Raw genomic sequence first — 12,309 nt, forward strand, 5'->3', positions numbered from 1 at the left:
AAGCGGATAAATGCATCTTCATAGGACACCCAAAACAGTTGGGTATACCTCCTGTCTCAGATCCGAAAGCAATAAGGGGTTGTTTCTAGAATCGGGTCCTTTCTCGAGGAAAAGTTTCTCTTGAAAGAATTGAGTGGGAGGATGGTGGAGACTTGATGAGGTTATTAAACCGTCTCTTCAACTAGTGTGTGGCAGGGCACAGGAAGTTGTTCCTATGGCACCTACACCAATTGAAGTGGAAGCTTATGATAGTGATCATGAAACTTCAGATCAAGTCACTACCAAACCTCCTGGGATGACAAGGATGCCTGCTACTTCAGAGTGGTACGTAATCCTATCTTGGAAGTCATGTTGCTAGACAACAATGAACCTACGAGCTATGGAGAAGCGGTGGTGGGCCTGGATTCCGATAAATGGCTCGAGGCCATATAATCCGAGAGAGGATCCATATATGAAAACAAAGTGTAGACTTTGGAAGAACTACTTGATGGTCGTAAGGCTATTAGGTACATATGGATTTTAAAAGGAAGACGGACAATGATGGTAAGTATCACCATTAAGAAAGCTCGACTTGTCGTTAAGATGTTTTCCGACAAGTTCAAGGAGTTGACTACGATGAGACTTTCTCACTCGTAGCGATGCTAAGAGTCTGTTGGAATTATGTTAGCGATTACTGCATTATTTATGAAATCTTGCAGATAGGATGTCAAAACATTGTTTCCTCGATGATTTTCTTGAAGAAAGGTTGTATGTGATACAACCGGAAGGTTTTGTCAATCCTGAAAGATGCTAATAAGTGTGCAAAGCTCCAGCAATCCTTCTAAGGACTGGAGTAAGCATCTCGGAGTTGGAATGTATGCTTTGATGATGATCAAAGATTTTTTGGGTTTATACAAAGTTTATGAGAAACTTGTATTTCCAAAAGGGTGAGTGGGAGCACTATAGAATTTCTGATGAGTATATGTTGCTGACATATTGTTGATCAAAAATGATGTAGAATTTCTGGAAAGCATGCAGAGTTATTTGAAAAGTGTTTTTCAATGGAAAACCTGGATTAGGCTACTTGAGTATTGAGCATTAAGATCTATAAGGATAGATCAAAATGCTTAATAGTACTTTCAAATGAATACATACCGTGACAAGATTTTGAAGGAGTTCAAAATGGATCGGCAAAGAAGGAGTTCTTGGCTGTGTTATAAGGTGTGAACATTGAGTAAGACTCGAACCTGACCGCGGCAGAAGAAAGAGGAAGGACGAAGGTTGTCCCCTATGCTTTTGTCATAGGCTCTATATGGTATGCCATGCTGAGTACCACACCTGATGTGTGCCTTGCCACGTGTCTGGCAAGAGGGTACAAAGGTGATCTAGGAGTAGATCACCAGATAGTGGTCAAAATTATCCTTAGAGGAATAAGGATATGTTTCTTGGTTATGGAGGCGATAAAGAGTTCGACGTAAAGAGTTACGTCGATGCAAGCTTAACACCTATCCGGATAGCTCTGAGTAGAGATACCGGATACGTATAATGGAGAAACAATTTAGAATATCTCCAAGTAGAACAGTTATTTGAAATTGTTGGGTTTCGTAGTAATTTCAAAAAAATTCCTACGCACACGCAAGATCATGTGATGCATAGCAACGAGAGGGGAGAGTGCTGTCTACGTACCCACGCAGACCAACTGCGGAAGCGATGACACAACGTAGAGGAAGTAGTCATACGTCTTCACGATCCAACCGATCAAGTACCGAAACTACGGCACCTCCGAGTTCGAGCACACGTTCAGCTCGATGACGATCCCCGGACTCCGATCCAGCAAAGTGTCGGGGAAGAGTTCCGTCAGCACGACGGCGTGGTGACAATCTTGATGCACTACAGCAGCAGGGCTTCGCCTAAACTCCGCTACAGTATTATCGAGGAATATGGTGGGTGGGGGCACCGCACACGGCTAAGGAATAGATCACGTGGATCAACTTGTGTGTTTCTGGGGTGCCTCTGCCTCAGTATATAAAGGAGCCAAGGGGGAGGGGGCCGCCGGCTAGGAGGAGGGTGCAGGAGGAGTCCTACTCCTCCCGGGAGTAGGACTCCCCCCCCAATCCTAGTTGGACTAGGATTTCCCGAGGGGGAAAGAGGGAGAGGGGGGCCGGCCACCTCTCCTAGTCCTAATAGGACTAGGGGAAGGGAGGAGGCGCGCGGCCACCTTGGTCTGCCCCTTTCTCCTTTCCACTAAAGCCCATTAAGGCCCATATGGCTCCCGGGGGGTTCCGGTAACCTCCCGGTACTCCGGTAAAATCCCGATTTCACCCGGAACACTTCCGATGTCCAAATATAGGCTTCCAATATATCAATCTTTATGTCTCGACCATTTCGAGACTCCTCGTCATGTCCGTGATCACATCCGGGACTCGGAACAACCTTCGGTACATCAAAATGCATAAACTCATGATATAACTGTCATCGTAACCTTAAGCGTGCGGACCCTATGGGTTCGAGAACAATTTAGACATGACCGAGACACGTCTTCGGTCAATAACCAATAGCGGGACCTGGATGCCCATATTGGCTCCTACATATTCTACGAAGATCTTTATCGGTTAGACCGCATAACAACATACGTTGTTCCCTTTGTCATCGGTATGTTACTTGCCCGAGATTCGATCATCGGTATTCCAATACCTAGTTCAATCTCGTTACCGGCAAGTCTCTTTACTCGTTCTGTAATACATCATCCCGCAACTAACTCACTTAGTTGCAATGCTTGCAAGGCTTAAGTGATGTGCATTACCGAGAGGGCCCAAAGATACCTCTCCGACAATCGGAGTGACAAATCCTAATCTCGAAATACGCCAACCCAACATCTACCTTTGGAGACACCTGTAATGCTCCTTTATAATTACCCAGTTACGTTGTGACGTTTGGTAGCACCCAAAGTGTTCCTCCGGCAAACGGGAGTTGCATAATCTCATAGTCATAGGAACATGTATAAGTCATGAAGAAAGCAATAGCAACATACTAAACGATCGGGTGCTAAGCTAATGGAATGGGTCATGTCAATCAGATCATTCAACTAATGATGTGACCTCGTTAATCAAATAACAACACTTTGTTCATGGTTAGGAAACATAACCATCTTTGATTAACGAGCTAGTCAAGTAGAGGCATACTAGTGACACTAAGTTTGTCTATGTATTCACACATGTATTATGTTTCCGGTTAATACAATTCTAGCATGAATAATAAACATTTATCATGATATAAGGAAATAAATAATAACTTTATTATTGCCTCTAGGGCATATTTCCTTCAGAAATGGCTCCAAATGTAGCGTAGTAGTTGCATCTACAAGATGACATAGAAATTTGCGAAGTACATACGGATCTGAATGTTGCAGACCCGTTGACTGAAACCTCTCTCACAAGCATAACATGATCAAACCCAGAACTCTTTGGGTGTTAGGCACATGGGGATGTGACCTTGAGTGTTAATCACATATCGATGTGAACTGGATTATTGACTCTAGTGCAAGTGGGAGACTGTTGGAAATATGCCCTAGAGGCAATAATAAATTGGTTATTATTATATTTCCTTGTTCACGATAATCGTTTATTATCCATGCTAGAATTGTATTGATAGGAAACTCAGATACATGTGTGGATACATAGGCAACACCATGTCCCTAGTAAGCCTCTAGTTGACTAGCTCGTTGATCAATAGATGGTTACGGTTTCCTGACCATGGACATTGGATGTCGTTGATAACGGGATCACATCATTAGGAGAATGATGTGATGGACAAGACCCAATCCTAAGCCTAGCACAAGATCATGTAGTTCGTATGCTAAAGCTTTTCTAATGTCAAGTATCATTTCCTTAGACCATGAGATTGTGCAACTCCCGGATACCGTAGGAGTGCTTTGGGTGTGCCAAACGTCACAACGTAACTGGGTGGCTATAAAGGTACACTACAGGTATCTCCGAAAGTGTCTGTTGGGTTGGCATGAATCAAGACTGGGATTTGTCACTCCGTGTAAACGGAGAGGTATCTCTGGGCCCACTCGGTAGGACATCATCATAATGTGCACAATGTGATCAAGGAGTTGATCACGGGATGATGTGTTACGAAACGAGTAAAGAGACTTGCCGGTAACGAGATTGAACAAGGTATCGGGATACCGACGATCGAATCTCGGGCAAGTATCGTACCGATGGACAAAGGGAATTGCATACGGGATTGCTTAAGTCCTTGACATCGTGGTTCATCCGATGAGATCATCATGGAACATGTGGGAGCCAACATGGGTATCCAGATCCCGCTGTTGGTTATTGACTGAAGAGTCATCTCGGTCATGTCTGCATGTCTCCCGAACCCGTAGGGTCTACACACTTAAGGTTCGATGACGCTAGGGTTATAAAGGAAGTTTGTATGTGGTTACCGAATGTTGTTCGGAGTCCCGGATGAGATCCCGGACGTCAAGAGGAGTTCCGGACTGGTCCGGAGGTAAAGATTTATATATGGGAAGTCCTGTTTTGGTCACCGGAAAAGTTTCGGGTTTTATCGGTAACGTACCGGGACCACCGGGAGGGTCCCGGGGGTCCACCAAGTGGGGCCACAAGCCCCGGAGGGCTGCATGGGCCAAGTGTGGGAAGGGACCAGCCCCAGGTGGGCTGGTGTGCCCCCCCACCAAGGCCCAAGGCGCAAGGAAGAGGGGAAGGGGCAAACCCTAGGGCAGATGGGCCCTAAGGCCCACCCTGGTGCGCCTCCCCCTCTCCCCTCCCCTTGGCCACCCCTAGATGGGATCTAGGGGGCTGCCGCCACCCCTAGGGAGGGAACCCTAGGTGGGGGCGCAGCCCCTCCCCTCCCCCTATATATAGTTGAGGTTTGGGCTGCCCAATACACACGAGTTCCTCTCCTCTTGTTGGCGCAGCCCTACCTCTCTTTCTCCTTGTTTCTTGCGGTGCTTGGCGAAGCCCTACTGGAGCACCACGCTCCTCCACCACCACCACGCCGTCGTGCTACTTCTGGATGGAGTCTTCCCTAACCTCTCCCTCTCTCCTTGCTGGATCAAGGCATGGGAGACGTCACGGGGCTGTACGTGTGTTGAACACGGAGGTGCCGTCCGTTCGTCACTAGGATCTCTGATGATTTGGATCACGACGAGTACGACTCCTTCAACCCCGTTCTCTTGAACGCTTCCGCATAGCGATCTACAAGGGTATGTAGATGCACTCTCCTTCCCCTCGTTGCTGGTTTCTCCATAGATAGATCTTGGTGACACGTAGGAAAATTTTGAATTTCTGCTACGTTCCCCAACAACTTTCATATTTTAGCTCTCTGATATCATACAAAGTTATCCTCTTCATCCACAAAACGCAGTTTTTCGTTGCTAGTTGGAAGCAAACGTTTGGTGTATGTAGAGTCGTATCAGTGGTAGATAGGACTTGAGATAATATTGATCTTACCTTTAGCTCCTTGTGGGTTCGACACTCCATACTTATCACTTCCAGCATTGGGAATTGCTACGATGATTCCCTGCACTTAGCGATTATCAGATGGATAAGACAATTCCTGAGCTCTTCGCAATGCTAAAGGCTGCAGAGGTAGAAATCAAGAAGGAGCATCAAGTGTTGATGTTCAACAAGACCACCAGTTTCAAGAAAAAGGGTAATGGGAAGAAGGGGAACTTCAAGAATAACAGCAAGCCAGTTGTTACTAGTATGAAGAAACCCAAGTCTGGACCTAAGCCTGAAACTGAGTGCTTCTACTGCAAAGGGACTGGTCATTGGAAGCGGAACTGCCCCAAGTATTTGGCAGAGAAAAAGGATGGCAAAGTGAAAGGTATATTTGATATACATCTTATTGATGTGTACCTTACTAATGCTCAAAGTAGTGCCTGGGTATTTGATACTGGTTCAGTTGCTAACATTTGCAACTCGAAACAGGGGCTACAGATTAAGCAAAGATTGGCTAAGGACGAGATGACGATGTGCGTGGGAAATGGTTCCAAAGTCGATGTGATTGCCGTCGGCACGCTACCTCTACATCTACCTTCGGGATTAGTTTTAGACCTAAATAATTGTTATTTGGTGCCAGCGTTGAGCATGAACATTATATTTGGATCTTGTTTGATGTGAGACGGTTATTCATTTAAATCAGAGAATAATGATTGTTCTATTTATATGAGTAATATCTTTTATGGTCATGCACCCTTGATGAGTGGTCTATTTTTACTAAATCTTGATAGTAGTGATACACATGTATAGTATTGAAGCCAAAAGATGCAGAGTTGATAATGATAGTGCAACTTATTTGTGGCACTGCCATTTGGGTCATACTGGTGTAAAGCGCATGAAGAAACTCCATTCTGATGGACTTCTGGAATCACTTGATTATGAATCACTTGGTACCTACGAACCATGCCTCATGGGCAAGATGAGTAAAACTCCGTTCTCCAGAACAATGGAGCAAGCAACAAAATTATTGGAAATCATACATACTAATGTATGTGGTCCAATGAACATTGAGGCTCGCGGTGGATATCATTATTTTCTCACCTTCACAGGTGATTTGAGCAGATATGGGTATATCTACTTAATGAAACATAAGTTTGAAACATTTGAAAAGTTCAAAGAATTTCAGGGTGAAGTGGAAAATCATCGTAACAAGAAAATAAAGTTTCTACGATCCGATCATGGAGGAGAATATTTGAGTTACGAGTTTGGTCTTCATTTGAAACAATGCGGAATAGTTTCGCAGCTCATGCCACCCGGAACACCATAGCGTAATGGTGTGTCCGAACATCGTAATCGTACTTTACTAGATATGGTGTGATCTATGATGTCTCTTACTGATTTACCACTATTGTTTTGGGGTTATGCTTTAGAGCCGGTTGCATTCACGTTAAATAGGGCACCATCTAAATCCGTTGAGACGATGCCTTATGAACTGTGGTTTGGCAAGAAACCCAAGTTGTCGTTTCTTAAAGTTTGGGGCTGTGATGCTTATGTGAAAAAGCTTCAACCTGATAAGCTCGAACCCAATTCGGAGAAATGTGTCTTCATAGAATACCAAAAGGAGACTATTGGGTACACCTTCTATCACAAATCCGAAGGCAAGATATTCGTTGCTAAGAATGGATCCTTTCTAGAGAAGGAGTTTCTCTCGAAAGAAGTGAGTCGGAGGAGAGTAGAACTTGATGAGGTAATTGTACCTGCTCCCTTATTGGAAAGTAGTTCATCACTGAAATCAGTTCCAGTGATTCCTACATCAGTAAGTGAGGAAGCTAATGATGATGATCATGAAACTTCTGATCCGGCTCAGGGCCCGGTTCGCTGATCTTGTCGATTGAGCCGGCCTCGGGGCCCCAGCCTGCATCGTCGATGTAGAGCTTGTCGCGACGACTCTTGGTCATCTGGCCCACAGTGTATCCTTTGATCCCTTCAAAGTTGCCCTATAAGAACTCAAAACCACCGTGCGCTGACCCCATGGTGGGCACCAACTATCGTGGAATTGTCACGGAAGATATCCTAGCAGAAGGACTTAGTCGTGGAGCCATCGCAACAGGGTTAGCTTAAAGGGGTTAAACGGGACAAATGACACAAGGAGTTTATACTAGTTCGGCCCCTTGTGGTGAAGGTAAAAGCCTAATCCAGTTTGAGGTGGTATTGCTTATGTCTCGATTACCAGGGAGCGAATACGCTTGACCTAGCTTTCGATCTATTCTTTCTTGCCCTAAGCAGCCACCAGGCCGTCCCTTTCTATACATAAGTTGATGCCCAGCGGCATACAGAGTCCCGACCGGCTCATAAACAACGTGTCCAGTCCGATGACTAATTACACTTGCCTTATAATACAAGTCATACATATATGGCGGTTTACCCCTATGGGCCTTAAGCCGTCTTTGGGCTTTGAGCCCTTTAGTAAGTCTGCTTCATGAACCGCCATCTTCAACATCTTCATGGGCTTTGGTTTGATGAACCGCCATTGGGATAACCCGGCCCCTCCTGGGCGGGTCATACCCAATAGTCATATCCCCAACACAACTCATGAAAGAATTAATAAGGGAAGAGAAGATTCACATATAAATATACTATCCTAGAAATCTTTTGTGATTTTGAGCCCTCATCAAAATATTATGTGCCAAAATTGTTGATGTTGGACAAGGAAGACAACTTAATGGTTTATGTTTGTTTATATTCACACAGAAGTCATATTGTCATGGATCATTTAACATGTGGTGCTTGCCCCCTATCTTTGCTAGCCAAAAATTCCGCACTAAGTAGAGATACTACTTGTGCATCCAAAAACCCTTAAACCCAAATCTTATTTTCAAGTGTCCACCATACCTACCTAGGGATTGAGCAAGATCCCTCAAGTAAGTTGTCATCGCTGCAAACAGGCAATAAAAATTGCTTCTAAAAGTGTGAGATCGTTTAGTGTAAGAGAAAATTGAGTGTTGCACGAACTTGTGATGGTGAAGAATAAAAGCGACAGACTACATAATAAAGGTCGCTATCACAAGGGGCAATGCAACGTGACGTTCTTTTGCACTAAGGGGTTGAGCATACAAACAAATAAGCGCATGGCAACCTCTGCTTCCCTCTGCGAAGGGCCTATTTTTTACTTTTATGTATTTACTTTTATGCAAAGAGTCAAAGTTTTCCTTCTATTCCTTTTTATTTTTCTCCTTTGGAAAGCATCATGTGGTGAGGAAAGATCTAGGCACATATGTCAAGTTCAATATAGATAGCATGAGTTATTATTGTTGACATCACCCTTGAGGTGAATACGTTGGGAGGCGAAACTATAAGCCCCTATCTTTCTATGTATCAGATTGAAACGTTTTGCTCATGTGTACGTGGTGCGTGTTAGCAATCATGGAATACTATATGATGGTTGAGTATGTGGACTTGTCTAAAGGCGCCTATACGTGACCCTTCCTGAAAAGATGATGAATTTTAGTTGCAAAGTTGACTGAGAACATAGTTTGTTGGTTTCTAATAGAATTTTTGCTTTATACTTTAATAGTGTGATGAATTGTTACTTATCCATGAGAAGTCTATGATAAAAGTTCTTTGATAAAAGTTTTATGTTTAATTTTGTTGTTGTTATAATAATGAACATGATGCTTCTATGTCTGTATTTTGTTTTTATCAACACCTCTCTCTCTAAACATGTGGACATGTTTTTCGATTTCGGTTTTCGCCTGAGGACAAGCGAGGTCTAAGCTTGGGGGAGTTGATATGTCCATTTTGCATCATGTTTTCTTACTGTTATTTATGATGTTTTTATCCATAATAATGCTTTTTGGAGTAATTCTAATGCCTTTTCTCTCATAATATGCAAGGTATACACAAAGAGGGAGAATTCCGGCAGCTGGAAATCTGGACCTGGAAAAGCTACATCAGGCCACCTATTATGCACAACTCCAAACAACCTGAAACTTCACGAAGATTTTTTATCATTTATATGAAGAATATTGGAGCAAATAACTACCAGAGGGGGCCCAACAGGTAGGCACAACCCACCTGGGTGCGCCAGGCAGCCCAGGCGCGCCCTGGTGGGTTGTGCTCACCCAGGCCCACCTCCGGTGCCCATCTTCTGGTATATAAGTCATTTTTACCTAGAAAAATCAGGAGATGACTTTCAGGACGAAGCGCCGCCGTCTCGAGGCGAAACTTGGGCAGGAGCACTTTTGCCCTCTGGCGGAGCGATTCCGCTGGGGGAACTTCCCCCCGAAAGGGGAAATCATTGTCATCATCATCACCAACAACTATCCCATCCTGGGGAGGGTAATCTCCATCGACATCTTCAACAGCACCATGTCATCTCAAACCCTAGTTCTTCTCTTGTGTTCAATCTTGTTACCGGAACTATAGATAGGTGCTTGTGGGTGACTAGTAGTGTTAATTACATCTTGTAGTTGATTACTATATGGTTTATTTGGTGGAAGATTATATGTTCAGATCCAATATGCTATTTAATACGCCTCTGATCTTAAGAATGATTATCATTTGTGAGTAGTTACTTTTGTTCTTGAGGTCACGGGAGAAATCATGTTGCAAGTAATCATGTGAACTTGATATGTGTTCGATATTTTGATAGTATGTATGTTATGATTCCCTTAGTGATGTCATGTGAACGTTGACTACATTATACTTCACCATATTTGGGCCTAAGGGAATGCATTGTGGAGTAGCAATTAGATGATGGGTTGCGAGAGTGACAGAAGCTTAAACCCCAATTTATACGTTATTCCGTAAGGGACCGATTGGATCCAAAATTTACGCGCTATTCCAAAATTCAACCAAAAGTTAAAGCCTGATATTGTGGGCCCATAGGCCCATAATGAAAGGTTGGGTCAACATCTCGGACGTGAAGCCCATTACATGGCAGGACTGTCGACCTGATGGGGGCACCAAGGCCAATTGCGATCTGACCGCAGAGATTGAGGACGGGCGTGCGTGATGAAATTGGAGTCGGACAGTCGTGTCAAGAGCTCTATACAGCGCTAGTTCCCGATCTAGCGCTCTCGCGTGCCCAGTGTCGGTGCCAAAACCAGCGAATCTCGGGTAGGGGGTCCCGAACTGTGCATCTAAGGTCGATGGTAACAGGAGACAGGGGACACAATGTTCTACCCAGGTTCGGGCCCTCTCTATGGAGGTAATACCCTATGTCCTGCTTGATTGATCTTGATGAATATGAGTAGTACAAGAGTTGATCTACCACGAGATCGTAATGGCTAAACCCTAGAGGCCTAGCTTGTATGGTTATGATAATGTATATCCTCCGGACTAAGTCCTCCAGTTTATATAGACACCGGGAGGATCTAGGGTTACACAAGGTCGGTTACAAAGAAAGGAATCTACATATTTGGTCGCCAAGCTTGCCTTCCACGCCAAGGAGAGTCCCATCCGGACACGGGTGCAGTCTTCGGTCTTCGTATCTTCATAGCCCATCAGTCCGGCCCATGGCTAACAGGTCGGACGCCCGAGGACCCCTTAGTCCAGGACTCCCTCAGTAGCCCCAGAACCTGGCTTCAATGACAACATATCCGGCGCGTAGATCTGTCTTTGGCATTGCAAGGCGGGTTCCTCCCTCCGAACTCCAAGATAGTATTCGGACGTATTTGAACGTGTCCGGACCTGTAACACAACACCACACACAACCGTAGAGAGAATATAATATTCCACGAGTCCCATCCGCTCACAACTTTTTTACAACATGACATCACGTCTACCCGGTCACTATATCGAACCGTTTTGTCTGCCATCCCGTGTTTCGAGATGCGATTTCCATTGGCACGTCTTGTCAAAGCAGAGATCGTGTCCCCTTATTGCGGGATCCTCATCAATACGGGCGTGGGTAACCCAACCATGCCGTTTATACAGCCCTTGGGAGTAGGCGAATTTCAAGGCGAGTGGGGAGGTGTTCAATATTCACTGCCTTTATAAGGAGATAAGAATCCCTTTTCTTCACCCACTCCTTCTCTCTTCCTCTGCCCTTCCACTCTTGAGCTCCAGCGCCCAAGTTCTCATCTGTTTCCCACTCGAGCAAGCACCCAACCATGTCTGGATCCGGAGGTCAAGGCAAGTGGATGGCCTCCTCCGTCAAGGAGGAGGATGTCACCGAGCTTCGGGCGGCCGGGTATCTGGTGAAGGAAATCGCCCACCGCCTTCCATCCCAGGGACAAATCGTTCCCACGCCGAAGCCCAACGAGAGGGTAGTATTCATCCCTGATTTCCTCCGCGGGTTAGGGTTTCCACTCCACCCCTTCGTCCGCGGGCTGATGTTGTACTACGGGATATACTTCCACGACCTATCCCCGAACTCCTTTCTCAATATCTTGGCGTTCATCATCGTGTGTGAAGCCTTCCTCCGCATCCAACCCCACTTCGGGCTATGGCTCAAAATCTTCAATGTGAAGCCGAAGGTGGTGGATGGCCAGCACGCGGAGTGCGGAGGCGCCATGGTGAGCAAGCTGGACAACGTCTCCTGGCCAAAAGGCACTTTCATGGAGTCTGTCAAGGAATGGCAGAAACAATGGTTCTACATTACAGAACCCCGCGATGCCACCTGGGCCGAGGTTGACAAATTCAACTCTGGAGCTCCCATGCGACTCACCTCCTGGGTTGAGAAGAGCCCGGACTAGTGTTTCAGACAAGCTGACAGTGCTGCAAACGCACATTCAAAGCATGGTGGACAAGGATGTCAAACTTGTCGATGTAATCCAGGTGATGCTAGTTCGCCGAATTCTCCCCTGCCAAAGCCGAAGTCCCTCTCTATGGGAGTTTAATCCAAAGAAGAACCAAACCC

This window comes from Triticum urartu, chromosome 5A (assembly GCF_056163025.1).
Source record: "Triticum urartu cultivar PI428250 chromosome 5A, HENAU_Tu73, whole genome shotgun sequence".
In the NCBI taxonomy this organism is placed as follows: domain Eukaryota; kingdom Viridiplantae; phylum Streptophyta; class Magnoliopsida; order Poales; family Poaceae; genus Triticum; species Triticum urartu.